Raw genomic sequence first — 17,800 nt, forward strand, 5'->3', positions numbered from 1 at the left:
TTTATTGAGCGATTCAGCTGAAAAGGACACTAGTAGCGATCATTCAGTCTACTAGCGTATCATATGTTTCAAATAAAGCCATATTTATACAATGTTTCGGTCTGACAGCCCTTTGAATTTCCCGCCCCGCTCCCCCGCCTATCTGATCGCGGATAGGCTAGAAGGTTGAACGAGGCGGGCTTTCGTTTCCCGCCTTGCTCTGTTGGCCCAATAGGGAGCTGCTTTTTGTCCCCACTCGAGCCAATCAGGAAGGAGAAGGCGGGAGTTATTGAAACAATGAAGTGACAGGGCAGGAAATATCAGATTAGTCCTTGCCCGGCCGATTTCTAAAGGGATTAATGACAGTCATCAGGGGTCCCTGTCATGTACACTGATTTCAGATATGCCTTAAGGTGTCAGGGGGAAGTAAGGATGGGTGGCAATGGGCGCAGCAGGGCGTCTTCCTGAGACGTCCTGGTTTTCCCTTTGGAGGAGATATGACAATGTTTGCCTTGGGGGCGAATCACCTTTAGGACTCAAGCCTTATATTGTCCATGCAATCTGAATTAGATTGGGTTAAACTGTGGCAGATTATCCTTTTGTTTTGGGGAAGGTAAACCTGGGTCATAGGAGCTGGGGTTCATGTTGGGGTCAAAATATTTCCCATTTGATTTCATGATTTGACAATTATATGAAATAAAATGAAAAATAAAATAAAGTTGGAACATAAACCCAGCTGGGAAAAACACATATTTTCCGGGGATCCCAAAGAGTACAAATACATATAGGCAGATAGATAGATTTCAAGGAAATAAGGGAGAATCCATAAAGGTGGGTTACATTGCATAAAGGGGAATCATGAATGATATAAACAATTGAAAACATTTGATAAGAACGAAGTTCACAACATCTGGGGAACCCAAATATGGAAATTCATAAAAGTGGAGTTTTAGCAGCATGATTTCACAATTCATGGAGTTGTTATCTCTTGCCTCAGAGTGCAGGGATAATCCACAGTAAACTCCAGTAAAAAGTCTCAATCACCTTCTACTATAAATATATGGAATATAGAACATAAAGTCTTGATTTTTGAACTATCTTTTACAAAGTCCTGGGGGGGGGGGGTGGTCACCTCGATCACAGTGATAGATCTTTATAATAGAGCAGTGGTTCTCAACCTGGGGTCCCCAGATGTTTTTGACCTACAACTCCCAGAAATCCCAGCCAGTTTATCAACTGTTAGGATTTCCGGGAGTTAAAGGCCAAAAACATCTGGGGACCCCAGGTTGAGAATCATTGCACTAGAGGATCTTGTCTAGCTCCTTCTTAGCTGCTTTTCCAAGTCCTAGTCTTTTCCTGATTTTGTAATTACAATCTTCATCCTGATTAATAACTGAGGTTGAATATGCACTGTAGAATTAATGCAGTTTTTGCTACTTCAGCCACAATGGCTCAATGCTATGCAATCATGGGGGCTGTGGTTTTATAAGGTCTTTTGCCTTCTCTGCCAAAGTGTGCTGGTGCCTCACCAGATTACAAATTCCATGATTCCATAGCATTGCACCATTGCAGTTGAAGTACCATAAACTGCATTAATTCTACAGTGTATATACAGGCTGAGTCACTGTGCAGAAGACCTTGAACTATTTTAAATGTCTTCATCATCTACTTTAAAACTATGTGAATAATCTGTGGTCATTCTTTTTATTTTCATAATGTTGAACGGTCAACTTGCCTTTGTACTTACTTGACTTCCTTCAATACTCATTTCAAGCCTTTGCTATTTTCTGCTAGTGGTATGATATCATCTACCACTATCTTAAATTGCTGGTGCCCCTTCAGACTTCCATCCTCCAAATCTAATCCTGCTTTACATATGATATGTTCTGGACACAATTTAAACAGATCGATAATGAAGTGCAGCCTTGCTCAACCTCATTGCAAATTGGAAATCATTCTATTTGTCTATATTTTGTTCCAATAGCAGCCTCTTGTCCTGAGTATAGGTTACACATCAAGACAATCAAATGTTGCAGCAAACCCATTTTTTTTAAAGAACAAGCTCTATATCATTCAAGACTTTGTTATAATTTATAAAGCACAGGCTGATTTTCTTCTGAAGTTCTTTGATGTGCACTATTATCCAACATGTGCTTGCAATATGATTCCTACTGCCTCTTCCTTTCATGGGCATATAGAAAGCCTTTATTATACAAATTTGAGCATATCTTTGCTTGCATGGGAGAGTAATGCAATGGTTACTGCAATACCTGGTATTTCCTTTCTTAGGGTTGGAATGTATACTGAGCACTTTTAATCTCTTGGCCATTATTTGTTGACAGGTTTTAGTTAGAACTGGAGTAGATTCCATCTTTGTAATTTCAAGTGGTTCTATTGGTTTGCCATTTCTTCCTGGTGATTTATTTCTCTCAAGTGCTTTGAGTGCAGCTCCTACTTCACTTTCTAAAGTTGTAGGCTTATCTTATAATGGTTCTTCTACTCAAAATGATTTCAAGTTTTCGGGGCCAGATGAACTACCTCCAAGAATATTGAAGGAACTAGTAGAAGTCATTTCAGAACCACTGGCAATAATCTTTGAGAATTCTTGGAGGACAAGACGCAGCAGACTGGACGAGGGAAAATGCTGTCCCTATCTTCAAGAAGGAAAAAAAATCTAAGAGAAAAAGAGATCCAGTATTACTGGGGATACCCAGTACATCTGAGATTTTTCTTCAAGGGAAAAAGATACAAAATTGACTCTCAAAAACAAGGTCTCCAACTATTAGAGAAATTAGGAATCTACAAAGACAAAAGTGAGGTTTTGAGCAATACCAGAAAAGCAAAGGAAGGAAAAACATAAAAAGACAGGGAAAGTTGCAAATAATCAAGGTCACCAACCAAAGACAGAGAGGAGGAGGAGGAGGAGGAGGAGGAGGAGGAGGAGGAGAGGAAGGAGAATTAATAGGAGCTGTTGGAGGAGAGGACTAGGTGATAAGAAAATCCACAGATTCAATAAAGAAGAAAATATGGAGCACTGGAGAAGGGGGTCTTCTGGACAGACTTTCAAAGAAACACCACTCTCCACGACAGCCCTTGGAGCAGGTTATGGGGCAGGGCATAAGTGAGGAGGAGGGAAGGAAAGAGGGAAGGGGGGACAAGAAACATAAAGGTAATGGGTCTAAAGGGAAGTGGGATAGGAAGCACTGTTTGGAGTTCGCAAGTCAACTAACTATGGTATAAGAATGATGGGCAAACTAAAAGTGGCAACATTAAATTCACGAGGCCTTGGAAGTTGGTATAAAAGAAAGAGAATTGAAGGTTGGCTTAAAAAATGCTGCACATGTTTATTTTCTCCAAGAAAGTCATCAAAAACAGGAAGGTTTTTGAAATTAAATTGGGTACAATATTATGAGAAAGCATGTGGCAAATCTAGAGGAATAGCCATAATTGTAACAAAGAAGTGTAATTTTGTGAAAACTGGGCTGTTAAAGGACGAAGAAGATAGATACATAATATTGGAAGGAGAAATTGGATAAAGCAAATATGTATTAGTAAATGTTTATGCTCCCAATGAAAAGCAAGAAGAATTTTATGAGAAAGTGCTAAAGAAAATAACTAACTGGCAACCAAAATATATAATTTTTGGAGGAGATAGGAATATGGTAATGGATACGGTAAAAGATAAATCCAAACCAACCATTACAGATAAAAGTAACGACATAACAAAGTTAAGTATGACTATAAGCAAATGGGGATTGAGAGATGTTTGGAGACTATTAAAACGAGACAAGAGAAGGTGTACATATTTCTCAGAAGTACATAAAACATACACAAGAATTAATTACATGTTTATCACCAAAACATGTTAGATAAAATTGCAAATATGGGAATAGGAAATATAAGGATTACTGATCATGCCTTACTTAGTATAGAAATTGAAATTAAGCAAGATTATAATCAGTCAAAAAGATGGAGATTTAACCCTAGTATACTGAAACAGGAGGAAACTGTAAGTAAACTAGCAAAACAATGGCAAGAAATTTCGGTCTTAAACAATACAGAGATATCAAGAGCATTATTATGGGACATGATGAAAGCGGTGATGAGAGGGTTAATAATAAAAGAAGCATCAAAGGTAAGAAAAAAAACCAGGAAGAAAGGAAAAACTTATTAGCAAAAGAGATAGGAAAATTGAAAAATCAATATATAAGAAAAAGAAATAAATGTATATACAATGAATTAAGGGCAAAAAAAGAATAATTAAATAAAATGGAGTTTGATCAGGTAGATTTTTTTTTTTGATATATCTAAGGAGAGAATTCTTTGAATATAGTAATAGAAATTCAAGAACGTTGGCAAGGGCAGTACAGAAAAAAAAGGAAAAACAATAAATGAGGTAAGAGATAATCAGGAAATATTTGTAGATTAATAAAAGAAAAGTTTAAAATATATGAAGAATTCTATTCAGAGTTATACCAAGCAGGAGAACACTCAATTGATAAAATAAATGAATATGTGGAAGGAAATTGGAATATAAAATTAAGGGAGGAGGATATGAAATCGTTACACGCTCCAATAAAAGAGGAAGAAACAGAGAAAGTAATATCGAAATTGATGAATGGAAAGGCCCCAGGGTGGAATGGATTTGGATCAGAATATTATAAAAAATTTGGGGGGAAAATAATTCCCAAAATTGGTAGAGCGATATAATGCAATATTAAATGGAGAAAATTTCAAAATTTCAGAAACTGCATTGAATAAAGGGCAGCAATTAATGAACAAATTTTGTATTAATGGGGGAAATAATAGAATAAATAAATGCGACTGGTAGAAACTACAAAAAGGAGGAGGATTAGGACTACCCGAAATTAAAAGTTATGAAGCGAACCAATTGAGACATGTGGTAGAAGGGATGTCGAACAAAGATGACACAGACTGAATGGAAATAAATACTAAAGATATAGAAAGGCAATTAGAAAATATATTTTTTTGAGGAACACTCAAAAAGGAAATTAATCAAATGGGAAATGTACCATTAAAAGATATATTAATAATATGGAACAAATATAAGAACTACCTAATCAAAGGGAATTCTAAAATAGTGCCAGTTATAATGGAGGGAAAATTTCCTAAAAACCTAACAAAATTGTGATGGGTAAAGAGTTGAAAAGGAATAAATTAGACAAAATTGGAAGTTGGATGGAATAAATAAAGGAGAAGCACATTAATGAAATCCTAGGTGAATTAAATATATGATGGCTCCATTGGGTCTATCTGGACCAATGGTTCAAAAATTGGAAAGGACAGAGCTCGGGGAAAAGAGAACTAACAAAATTTGAAAACATAATAAAAGAGAAGACTAAAGAAGAAAATGAGTATCAGAAAGGGATAATTAGTATGATATACAATATATTAATAGAGATTAAAGGGGAGGGGTTAGGGATACAAACAAGGGAACCATGGGAGGAAGAACTGGGAATTAAAATAGGAGAAAGAAATTGGAAAAAATTATGGAGAGCAAGACACCTAAAAAATTTATCAATTTGAATAAAAGAAAACTACTACAAGATGATTTGGAAATGGTACCTGATCCTGACAAAGTTACACAACATAGACAAGAGCTGTTCAGAAAAATGTTGGAGGGGAACATATATTCACATGTGGTGGCAATGTAAATATGTACAGAGGTTTTGGGGGAAAGGTTAGAGTAAAAATAGAAAGTATTATGAAAAATAAAATTAATATAAATCCGGTGATTATACTGTTATCTGTTTATAATACAGATGAATGGAAAGAAAATGAGAAGAATTTGATAACGATGTTGTGAACAGCTGCAAGGCTATTAATAACAAAAAATTGGAAAGGAGAGGTGGAAATTAAGATAGAAGAATGATACAAGGAAATTTGGAAATTAACAATAAATTAAGGGAAAAAGAAGGGAAAAAAGAGGACCCAAACAATTACCGTCCAGTCAGCCTGACATCCATAGCAGGAAAGATTCTGGAGCAGATTAATAATAATAATAATAATAATAATAATAATAATAATAATAATAATAATAATAACTTTATTCTTGTAACCCGCCTCCATCTCCCCGAAGAAACCTGGGACGGCTTACATGGGGACGAAGCCTGAAAGACAAGTATACAAGGTATAAAAAACCCCAGAAACAACAATATGATTAAAAGCAATTAAACCACAGAATAAAAGCATCAAAATACATCAATAAGTATCAATGAACCAAAAACAAATAAAATTGCAAGGGAAAGAGCAAGGCTTGTGCAAAATGCAAGACAATAGGACCAGGAATGGGAATAAAATGCTGGATGCCTGGACAGTAAACAACTCGGACTGGGCAGTGATAAATTACGAGCTGACCTATTGTTCAGAGGCACATTGAAACATCCATGTCTTCAAGTCTTTATGGAATGTAGACAGGGTGGAGGCTAATCTGATCTCCCTGGGAAGAGAGTTCCAGAGCTGGGGGGCCACCACCGGGAAGGCCCTCTCCCTTATTCCCACCAACCATGCTTGTGATGGAGGCGGAAGGGAGAGAAGGGCCTCCCCGGCAGATCTAAGAGCCTGCGCTGGTTCATAGGGAGAGACGTGGTCATGAAGATAAGCAGGACCTGAACCATTAAGGGCTTTGTAGGTCATAACCGGCACTGAACTGGGACCAGAAAATTATCAGCAGCCAATGGAGCTGCTTCAGTAGAGGCATTGTATGCTCTCTGTAGCTAGCTCCTGTTAGCAACCTAGCTGCCAACCTTTGTACCAGTTGCAGTTTCCAAGCCATCTTCAAAGGCAGCCCCACATACAGCACATTGCAATAGTCCAATCTAGATGTAACCAAGGTGTGGACCACTGTGGCCAAGTCAGACTTCTTGAGGTCGCAGCTGGTGCACAAGTTTTAACTGTGCAAAGGTTCTCCTGGCCACCGCAGTGACCGGAGCATCAAGAGTGCACGCTGAGTCCAAGAGGATTCCCAGACTGTGGACCTGTGTACTCAGGGAGCGTGTAACCCCATCAAGCACAGGTAGCCACCCTATACCCCAATCGGCCCCATGACTGACCAAGAGGACCACTATCTTGTTTGGATTAAGCTTCAGCTTGTTAGCCCTCATCCAGTCCATCACAGTGGCCAGGCACTGGTCCAGGATCCAGGAGGCTTTCTTGGAGTTAGGTGGAAAAGAGTAATAGAGTTGATTGTCATCTGCGTAGAGATGGTACCGAATTCCAAAACTCTGGATGACCTTGCCCAGCGGTTTCATGTAGATGTTGAAAAGCATGGGAGAAAGAATGGAACTTTGTGGGACCCCACAGGTCAAAGTTCAGGGGACTGAGCAGGTGTCCCCCAGCTTCACCAACTGGGTGAAGGAGCGGAGCCGCTGCAAAGCTGTGCCCCCAAGAGCTGTCACAGAAGGATACCATGGTCGATGGTATCGAAAGCCACTGAGATGTCCAAGAGAACCCACAAAGACACACTCCCCCTGTCCAGTTCTCTGTGGAGGTCATCCACCAAGGCAACCAAAGCTGTCTCCGTACCAGGCCTGAAGCCAGACTGTAATGGATCTAGATAGTCGGTTTCTTTCAATAACCCCTGGAGCTGAGAAGCCACCACACACTCTAGAACCTTGCCCAAAAAGGGGAGGTTAGAGCTTGGCCGGTAGTTATTAAGAACCAACGAGTCCAGGGATACTTTTTTCAGGATAGGTCTTACAATTGCCTTTTTAAGGCTAAAACTAAAAAAAAATGAATTTCAACAAGGACAAATGTAAGATACTACACTTAAGCAGAAAAAATGAAATGCAAAGATACAGGATGGTGATGCCTGGCTCAACAACAATCCATTTAAGAAAAATCTTGGAGTCTTTGTGAACAACAAGTTGAACATGAGCCAACAGTGTGATGCAGCAGCTTAAAAAGCCAATAGGATTTTAGTCTGCATCAAAAGGAGTATAGTGTCTAGATCAAGGGAAGTCATGATGCCTCTCTATTTGGCTTTGGTTAGACCTCATCTGGAATACTGTGTCCAATTCTGGGCACCACAGTTTAAAAGAGACATTGACAAGCTGGAATGTGCCCAGAGGAGGGCAACTAAAATGATCAAAGGTTTGGAAACCATGAAACCCTATGAGAGGCATCTTAAAAGAGCAGGGTATGTTTAGCCTGCAGAAGGGAAAATTGAGAGGAGACATAATAGCCATGTATAAATATGTGAAAGGGTGTCATAAGGAAGAGGGAGCAGGCTTGTTTTCTCTTGCTGTGGAAACTAGGACTCAGTGGAGCAATGGGTTCAAATTACAGGAAAGGAGATTCCATCTGAACATTAGGAAAAATTTCCTGACCATATAAGCTGTTCAACAGTGGAACTCCTCAGAATGTGGTGGAAGCTCCTTTCTTGGAGACTTTTAAGCAAAGGCTGGATTTGAAAATAGGCAAAGTTCAATGGATTTTCTCAAGGTTGCTTGAGAATTGTTATTTTACTGTTTTGCAGAACCACAGTGCTGTCATAACTAGCAAAGCATTTTGTTGTCTGAGGCAAATCAGCTTTCTGTTCTCCCAACCTCAACAAAATGCTTTGCACTAAAAAGAAAAATAACATCTTCGATGATCTCTCATATCAACTGCCTAAGGCTCACTCTGCCATACTGTCACATATCTAGCAATGTTTCCCAATAATCTCAGTATGCCTGTTCAAGAATGCACCTACACTGTAGATTTAATGCAGGGCAACACCATTTTAATTGCCTTGGCTCAATGTTTTAAAATAATGGAAGTTGTAGTTTGGTGAGGATCCAGTACTTTGGCAGAGGCCTAAAGACTTTGAAAAATTACAAATCCTATTATTCCATAGCATTAAGCCATTGTGTAACAAGATCAAATGAAATATGAATATGTGTGGGTATGTATGTGAGGTGAATGAATGTGAGCTAGTAATTTTGGAGACACTAGTCTGTAGACTAAGGTCTGCAAACCATTAACTACCTGCTTGCTGAATTGTAATTAAAACCTGTTAATGAGACCTGAAATAGTTGACCTGCCTGGTAAACTGTGATAAGAACTGTGACTGATAATAGAAATGTTTACATCAGGTTAAGGAAATGTTTACATCTGTTAAGAAGGAAGTCAACACAGAGCTGCTTGTGTTTGCTAACATCAATCAAGAAGAATCAACATCTGGTCCAGGGAACTAAGATATTCCAGGATGGAATACATCTATCATTCATTTACAACTTTGGGACAACATCAGCAAAATATTGCTATATAAGTGTCCTTATGACAATCCAGAAATTTTGACAGTCAGAGACGCTGTTCACCCTCTATGCTCTGCCCCATTGGGAAGGAGTGAGATAGTGTATGTGTCAGATCTGCTATGGAAAAGCAGGATTCTGGTCACTTTTGGGGCCTCCTTTTCTCATGGGAAGAGAAAGGAGTGCGTTTTGGAGATGTTCATTTTGGAGTTTTGGCGTTTTGGCATTTTGGAACTATGTGTTGGCAGGCTGCAATGGAAGCTGGGTCTGGCCTAAGCAGATGCTTCTCCAAAGAGGGAGAAAGAATATGGTGACAATTGCGATTACAGTGGTGTCAAACTGCATTAATTCTAATTCTAATTATTATTATTTTATTTCTTACCTGTCTCTCCTCATGGCACGAGGCAGCTCACAGCACAGTTAAAAACACACAAATCTACAGTGTAGATGAACCCCCAAAATAGCAATTTCTTCAGTCTCACATGAATCAAAGTAATGGCCACTTACAAAAACTATTTTGAAAAATCTAAGCACATGAAAACTCTTCATAAAATTTTAGGCAATAAGAAAGCAAATGGTATAAAGAATATCAGAACAATACAAGGGAAGGTGTATGTGGAAGACTATCATAAGCCATAACTGACCTCAAGTCCTTCTGATATACATACAGCTACACAATTGTTCAGGCTGCCCTATATGGAAGTTTTGTGTGAAGAAATGAGCGGTAGAAGCCAAGCCAAACACATAAGACATGGCATATTTTATAAATATCAAGACTGTACCATCTTAGCATTCCCTTTTTCAACCTGGTACAACCAAATATGTTGGATGATTATCTTCATAATCCCACAATAACCATATGGGTAATAATAATAATAATAATAATAATAATAATAATAATAATAATAATAATAATAATAATCTCAGCCGGCATTTGGAAACAATAGACATTGACAAAATCACCATCTGCCAACTGCAAAAGGCCACCCTACTGGGATCTGCACACATCATCAGAAAATACATCACACAGTCCTAGACACTGGGAAGTGTTCGACTTGTGGTTTTGCGAAACGAAATCCAGCATATCTATCTTGTTTGCTGTGCCATACAACGTCGTTGTGTTGATAATAATAATAATAATAATAATAATAATAATAATAATAATAACTCAAGCACCACCTCCCAGCAGCAAAGAACTGGTGGGATCACAAACCAGCAAAGGTCGTGGAAAATGAACACGCAAAGATACTGTGGGACTTCCGAATCCAGACTGACAAAGTTCTGGAACACAACACACCAGATATCACAGTTGTGGAAAAGAACAAGGTTTGGATAATTGATGTCGCCATCCCAGGTGACAGTCGCATTGATGAAAAACAACAGGAAAAACTCAGCCGCTATCAGGACCTCAAGATTGAACTTCAAAGACTCTGGCAGAAACCAGTGCAGGTGGTCCCGGTGGTGATGGGCACATTGGGTGCCGTGCCAAAAGATCTCAGCCGGCATTTGGAAACAATAGACATTGACAAAATTACGATCTGCCAACTGCAAAAGGCCACCCTGCTGGGATCTGCACGCATCATCCGAAAATACATCACACAGTCCTAGACACTTGGGAAGTGTTCGACTTGTGGTTTCGTGAAACGAAATCCAGCATGTCTATCTTGTTTGCTGTGTCATACAACATCGTTGTGTCAATAATAATAATAATAATAATAATAATAATAATAATAATAATTTATTCTTGTACCCCGCCCCATCTCCCCGAAGGGACTCGGGGCGGCTCACATGGGGCCTTGCCCAACATCACAATATAAAATCAAAACAAAAACACAAATTTACAAATCTGGGTACCTTCCAGATGTAGAAGAGTAACATATCTGGAAAGTACTAGGTTTTGATATGGGCAGGAAATCTCAGCTGCGAGTGCAGCTAGCCTTTGTCTGAATTGTATCTGAATCTATACCATCCAACTTTCCTGATATGGCAGGGACAGTTCCAGTTAATCCTCTGTTGTCCTATTTTTTTCAGCTGCATTTAGAATGCCCACATTTCTCTCCTTCTCCCTCTTTCTTCCTTGGTCCTCAGTTTGTAAAAGTGAGTTCAAAGTGCAAAAGTTATTGGGACTCAATTAATTCAACAAGATGGAGAGGAAAGGCAATGCAGGGGTAAAGAATCTTTCCCTTCCCAGTAGGCTCAGGCAAAAGCCAACCAATGCAGTTTTTCCTAACTTGTGGTTTCTTCCTTATTGATTTGCCATCTTCACTACCTGCTAATGTTACTTGGTCAGACATGTCCTGGTTTGTATCTATGAAATGTTGGAGAGTATTCACATCTAAAGGCTTACAGAGAAAGATTCTTGCATTTCATTAATCTTTTTAATTTCTGAAAACAATAACTGGGCTCCTAATACTGAAGGATGATTAGTCTGCCAGATATATGTGTCAATTATTTCTGTATTTTGTATTACTTTCAATAGGAATCTTGTTTGCGGTTGGTCTCAGCTTCTTTCTCAAGACTTCAAAATACATTTTTAAAAATTAAGGACAGAATGCCTGATATTTGTTCACAGACAAAATTCTATTCCTGTAAAATTATAAGCCAACCTTGTCCATTAGTTGTTTGCTACCTATGGCTAGAAACAGCATTCCTCAAATTGAAACAGACTGGATGGTCCTTTCTCAGATATATTGTGTACAGTAATATCCTATATGCTAAGAGCATATTCATTCTCCAAAATGTGCCATCAACACACGGAAGAGAAACATCAATAGGTTAGGGAGAACCCAAAGATTTCAGGAAATATCCAAAATCTTTATATGAGAGCCCCAGAAAGAGATTACTGGAGATTTATTTATTTATTTATTTTATTTCCAACATTTATATCCCGCCCTTCTCACCTGAAGGGACTCAGGAGTTGAAAAAGATGGAGATGGAGTTGAAAAAAAAAGCAATTAAATAATCTTTTCACAGAATGCTTACCTAAACATGGAGTGCCAGCAATTGAGCAACAAAATATTATGACATACAGTACATATAATTCAATAGTAAGGAGCAAGCACTATTTCCAAACTAGGTATGTCACATTTTTTCCTTGAATCTTATTTTCGTGTTCTGCCTTTTATTTCATCAGTAAAACATCCTAAGATGTTTTGGACTATGGCTGAATGTTTTGTACATGCTTAACTTGAAACCAGAAAAGCTTGCTACGTTTTCTGAGTCTAAGCTAAAGCTTTCCAAATGTGTGTCATGACATGTTCATGTGTCGGCTGCAGTGTGTAGGTGTCCTGTGTGAAGGCAATGAGAAATCTATGAATCTATGAAAAATCAGCAACAAACCATATAGTTTGAAAAATATAAGCAAAAGGTTTTCATGAGATATATTGTCTCCCATACATTTTGATATTACAATTTATGTATGTGTGTGTATCTCTTATAAAGGATTGGTTTATTTTTTGGTTTGCTAGTAAAGCTGAATTACTGTGTCGCAAAATGATACACATCTAATAAATGTGTCACCAACACACATTTCTGAAAAGCTCTGGTCTAAGTAAACTGTATTCTTCAATATGGCTCTATATCTTAAGGTCAATTTCGGGCTTTACAACACAGATATAGCTCAGGAAACAAAGCCTCGGAGCCCCCAATGGCGCATCGGATTAAACCGTTGAGCTGCTGAACTTGCTGACCGAAAGGCTGGAGGTTCTAATCTGAGGAGCGGAGTGAGCTCCTGCTATTAGCCCCAGCTTCTGCCAACCTAGCAGTTCGAAAACATGCAAATGTGAGTAGATCAATAGGTACTGCTCTGGTGGGAAGGTAAGGGCACTCCATGCAGTCATACTGGCCACATGACCTTGAAGGCATCTACGTACAATGCTGGCTCTTCAGCTTAGAAATGGAGATGAGCACCAACCCCCAGAGTCGGACACGGCTAGACTTAATGTCAGGGGAATTCTTTACCTTTACCTAACAAAGCCTCTGACAAAACAGTTCCTTTTTACAAAGTCTTTTCACAGGAGCACAGCAGTCTGCCATGTTCTTCCCCTTTATCTAGCTGAAAGATGTTTTGTGTGTGTGTGTGTGAGACAACACTGACATTGGAAAGATGCTGGAGAAAGATAAAACCTTTAGTGCTGGGTTGCAGCAGTGGCTCTGCAGTAAACAACTTGGCCTGGAAAAGAATGGCATTTTATTCTAGATCACTGCTTCTTAAATTGTCCCAATCCTAAATGAGCCCCCCTCAGCTTAATGTTAAGGCCACAAAAAAATGGGCAACAGTAAAAGTTTTTTAACATCACCTAGTGACTGTTTGAAACATGAATCTGTAGTGCAGTGTTTACAGTGGACCCTGTAGATGTTTCAGCTCTACTTCATAAAGTGGAAAAGTTTAGCAAGTTTAGCAAGAATTTCAAATGCTGATTTGTTATCAATAAATGTTTGATTTTCATACCTATTTTATACCCAGGGTCATGAGAATGTTTCCCAGGCCAAAAGGGGCTGTGAGTGGAAACGTTTAAGAAGTTCTGTTCTAGATGACTCTGTTCTAGATGTGGGTGTTTGTGAAAGGATGAACAGCTGCCTCCAGCATCTCTTACTAAGCATATGTGAAGAGAAAAACAGAAAGCAAAGAGGAAAGGAGATCAACCTGCTTCACCAGCTTTTCTGGTATGTTAAAGAAACACAGAGACAAAGATTTTTGCCACCAAAATAGAAATCATAAGATAATAAGAAAAAAAATTATTTCAAATGTGGATAATTTTAGTTTTGAATAAAACATGTGCTGAAACACACTGAGCTGTTATGGCTAGTCTTTCCATTTTATTTCTGCCTTGGTGCCAAAGTTTTGGTTAACAAAGCAAAGCCCAGAAATATGGATATCTATTTTCTTAACTGAGGAATACCTGCATTTAATTTAATGCTATAGGGGCTGAGATAAAATTTAAGTATCTTGGGAAAGGGTATCTGGCTACAATGCTGGAAAGGAACACTCCCACTTGCATGTTTTTTTTAATAGTAAGGGATTGGAGGTAGGAAATTGGTGTTCTTTCTGTGAGCTTCTACCTTTAGCGAATATACCATGATAAAGTTGTTCTTGCTTTGTTCAAACTTACAAGGATTTGTGGCTGCCCAAGGCAACAGGATAGTCAAAACAACTATGTAGATCCTTCATGGAGATTAATCAAAGGTTCTGAGGTCTGTGGATGTATGATTTTCTTTAATGTGGTAAACTAGTTAAACAAACAAAAACAAGTAAGCCCTGCTTTAAATGCACAAATATTATGTGCATACATGCAGGAAAAACATGCCCTCGGACCAAGGAGTGGCCTTTTCTATCTACTATTCTTCAACTGTTGGTTGGGGGAGGGGAGGGGGGCTGAAATAAGAATAAGTACATGGAGTTATCCAGTGCTCAGGTGGGGGACGCCATCCACCCTTGCTGGATTGGGCGGATATATATCTGAACTGGGTCAGTTCCTTTCCTGCTCCAAAGGTCCTGGCTGTTATATCATGTGGCTGTATAGGTCAGGGCAAGTGTCCAACTGGGACACCCAGCAGGGAGACAGAACAGAGGGCAAGTTCTGTCGAGAGCGGACATGGGGATGACATTTACAATTTGATATGCCAAATTATAAGAAATGCCCATGATATTTGCTCATGTGTATATGCCTGTTTGGGAGGGGGAGGCATGTGCATGTCTGCTGCTTTCCTCTTCTTGCAATGCTGCAGACAGACACGTGTATAGGGATGACTTGTTTGGAAATTTTGGTTTCTCACCACTAGACTAGAGAGGGAAACCCCTCCTCCATTAGAGTATCAAGAAGAAATCCAAGTTGGACATTGCTGTTGAACACCCTTTCTCTTTCCCTGTCCACCTATATAAATAGAAAGGAGGACAAAACATTAATGGAACCTTAATTGTTAATTAGGGCTAAAGAGGAGCTCAGAGAGGATTAAAGGCCTGGCAACACTGTGTACAGGTGAGCACAGGGAACAAGAAGGTGGGGAGAAGGGAGCCAAGAGTTCAGGGAAAAGGGCGGAGGGTATGTGTCTGCTTCCTAGACCCACACAACATTGAAATGGCCAAACAAATGAACAAAAATGCAACAGGAATGTGTTACAACACCCTGTTCAGAGGAAGGCAAAGGCACAAACTCCTCTGAAGAAAGCATATCAAGAAAGTTGATGGCCTTACAGTCACCATAAATCAGAAATTACTTGAAAGCATATCACCACAACCCCCTGCACAGCATCTGTTAAATTCAAAATCACTGACCCAAGCAACCATCTAGATTTCAACAGTTTGGACTTTTCTTATAAATTTCAGCCTTTCCTGGCAAATATTTCAAGGAGAGGTGACAAATCTTATAAATAAATATGTACTTGTGTCTTTTGGTCCCTCATACACCTCTGCTGTTTCTTTAAGCAATTCTTCAACAGATGACAAGAAAGGAAGGGTAGTCAACTTAATAACAATAATGGACTCATACAGGTATTTTTTTTCTACAGAAGGTTATGATAGTTGTAATTCATTGTCTACCTTATTCATGCAATAGATAATGCTCTTCTCAATGGTTTATTACAAAAAATGATTTAAATCATATTTGTTTCTCTTTCTCCCCATGGATCCAACTTTGATGTATGATTACTGTGGGAGAAGGAGGTTTTTTTCATGTCTCTTGCAGCAGATTTCCCCCATAATTCTCACAAACCCATGATTAATGAACCATGAGGAAAAGAAGTTCCATCTAAGCTATTGATTACTACAGTATCTGCACAGGTATTTGTGAATGGAGTCAATGTAGTGGGTTCAGTGTTGGACAAGGATGCTGGGAAACTTTAATTTACACCCCCACTCATCCATGGAAATCCATGGATGACCTTGAACCGGTCACATCACCTCAGTGTTAAACAGCGCCAACCTCTTCTGAATAAATCTTGCCAAGAAAACGGTATACAACAGTCACTCAAAGGTGGAGTTGACTTGAAGGTATATAAAGACATGCAACCCATTAAAATAGAGACCAAAATATTTATTGACTTAATTTTCTAAGGGTTGGTAAGCTTGAACTAGAGTATCTAATAGTACTGGAATACATTATTTGTTTTGCCCTTGCAATTGCCATCAAATTTAAGGGATAAGTGCTGAAACTATGTCGGTACAGGAGATTGCCATGGTGCTTTCTTGCACCACAAAAATCCTTTGGATTTCAGGAACCTAAAAATACTGTTGTGTGGTTTTGGCACTAATTTGATAATGGTGGAAGCCAAACAGTTATATAATTTTTTTGAAAGAGATCCACTCATTCACTTTATTTATTTATCAAAAACATTCTAATCTTCCTCTCATCCTAAAATACCAGAGTATTTTAGCCATTGAATAATTAACCAAAATAAAAACATCAATTGCCTCTACAATAAGAACAGACACAGAGTGCAAAAGGGAGAGTAAACAAAGTTCAAACGGACATGACAGTGTGAAATGCCAAAGCAAATAAAGTCATTTGGGATGAGCACAAAATTATAGTAACTTTGCTGCCAATCAAGCTTCAGTTGGGAGAGCATTCTAGAGACAGGATGCCATCACACAAATACCCTCTCCCTGGTTCCAGAGTTTGTTTTGATAAAAGAACCAAGAGCAGAACTCCTCTGAGCATCTTAAGGCAGATACAGATTGGCATATGACAAGATGTTCCTTTAGGTATTTGGGTCTCAAGCCATTTAGAACTGCAAGTACCTTAAATTAATCTTGGAAGCTCAACTGGAATAAATCTTTCTTCAGATGGCAAAATTGTGCCTGAATTGTATCAGTTCAGGTAACTGTTTGCTACTCGTGTGTTTATCTCTTCATATACTGTAAATTATTCTCTAGTGTGTCAGGAAGCTAGGTTCTGGCTAAGTATTCTCCGTGGCATACTCTCTCTCTGTATGGGAAGCTTTTTTAATGTTAATGAGAATGAGCAGCCTATCATGTATGACGTTACCTCAATTTTGAAATAGATAAAACTAGATACAGGCTTTCTACTTCAGATAGAATATGGTTTACACCAGTATATGAGAATCTTGAACATAGAGAACAAAGAATTCGGGTGGAATAATAATGCATTTTGCTTGGGATTTTGGCACCTATGAATTTCAAGTCCTAAACATTGGGATCTACGACAAAAGCAAAATCTTCACTACCAAACCAAGGTCTTCTGGCTGTCCAACAGGAATACTAATTTGCCTTGGGCCCCATGCCTGACATTTTACTGTCCATTAACTCTACTGTATACTGTAGGCTCTTGGTATCCACTAAGTTTTGGTTGCAAGACCCAAGGATACCAAAACCTGTGGATGTTCAAGTTCCATTATACATAATGGGATAGTAAAATGGTGTCACTTATAGAAAATGGCAAAATGGAAGACCTTGTGTATGGAACTTCCAATACATATAGTGTTATCGACCGCAATAGCCTTATTTCTTTAATGCATCACAATCATTATGAATCGTGATTTCTGAGCTCTATTGAAGGCAGTAGAATGGGAGACTCAAATATGAATTTTTGAGCATAATTTACTGGTAAATT

Source organism: Anolis carolinensis, chromosome 2 (assembly GCF_035594765.1).
Source record: "Anolis carolinensis isolate JA03-04 chromosome 2, rAnoCar3.1.pri, whole genome shotgun sequence".
NCBI classification, from domain to species: Eukaryota; Metazoa; Chordata; class Lepidosauria; order Squamata; family Dactyloidae; genus Anolis; species Anolis carolinensis.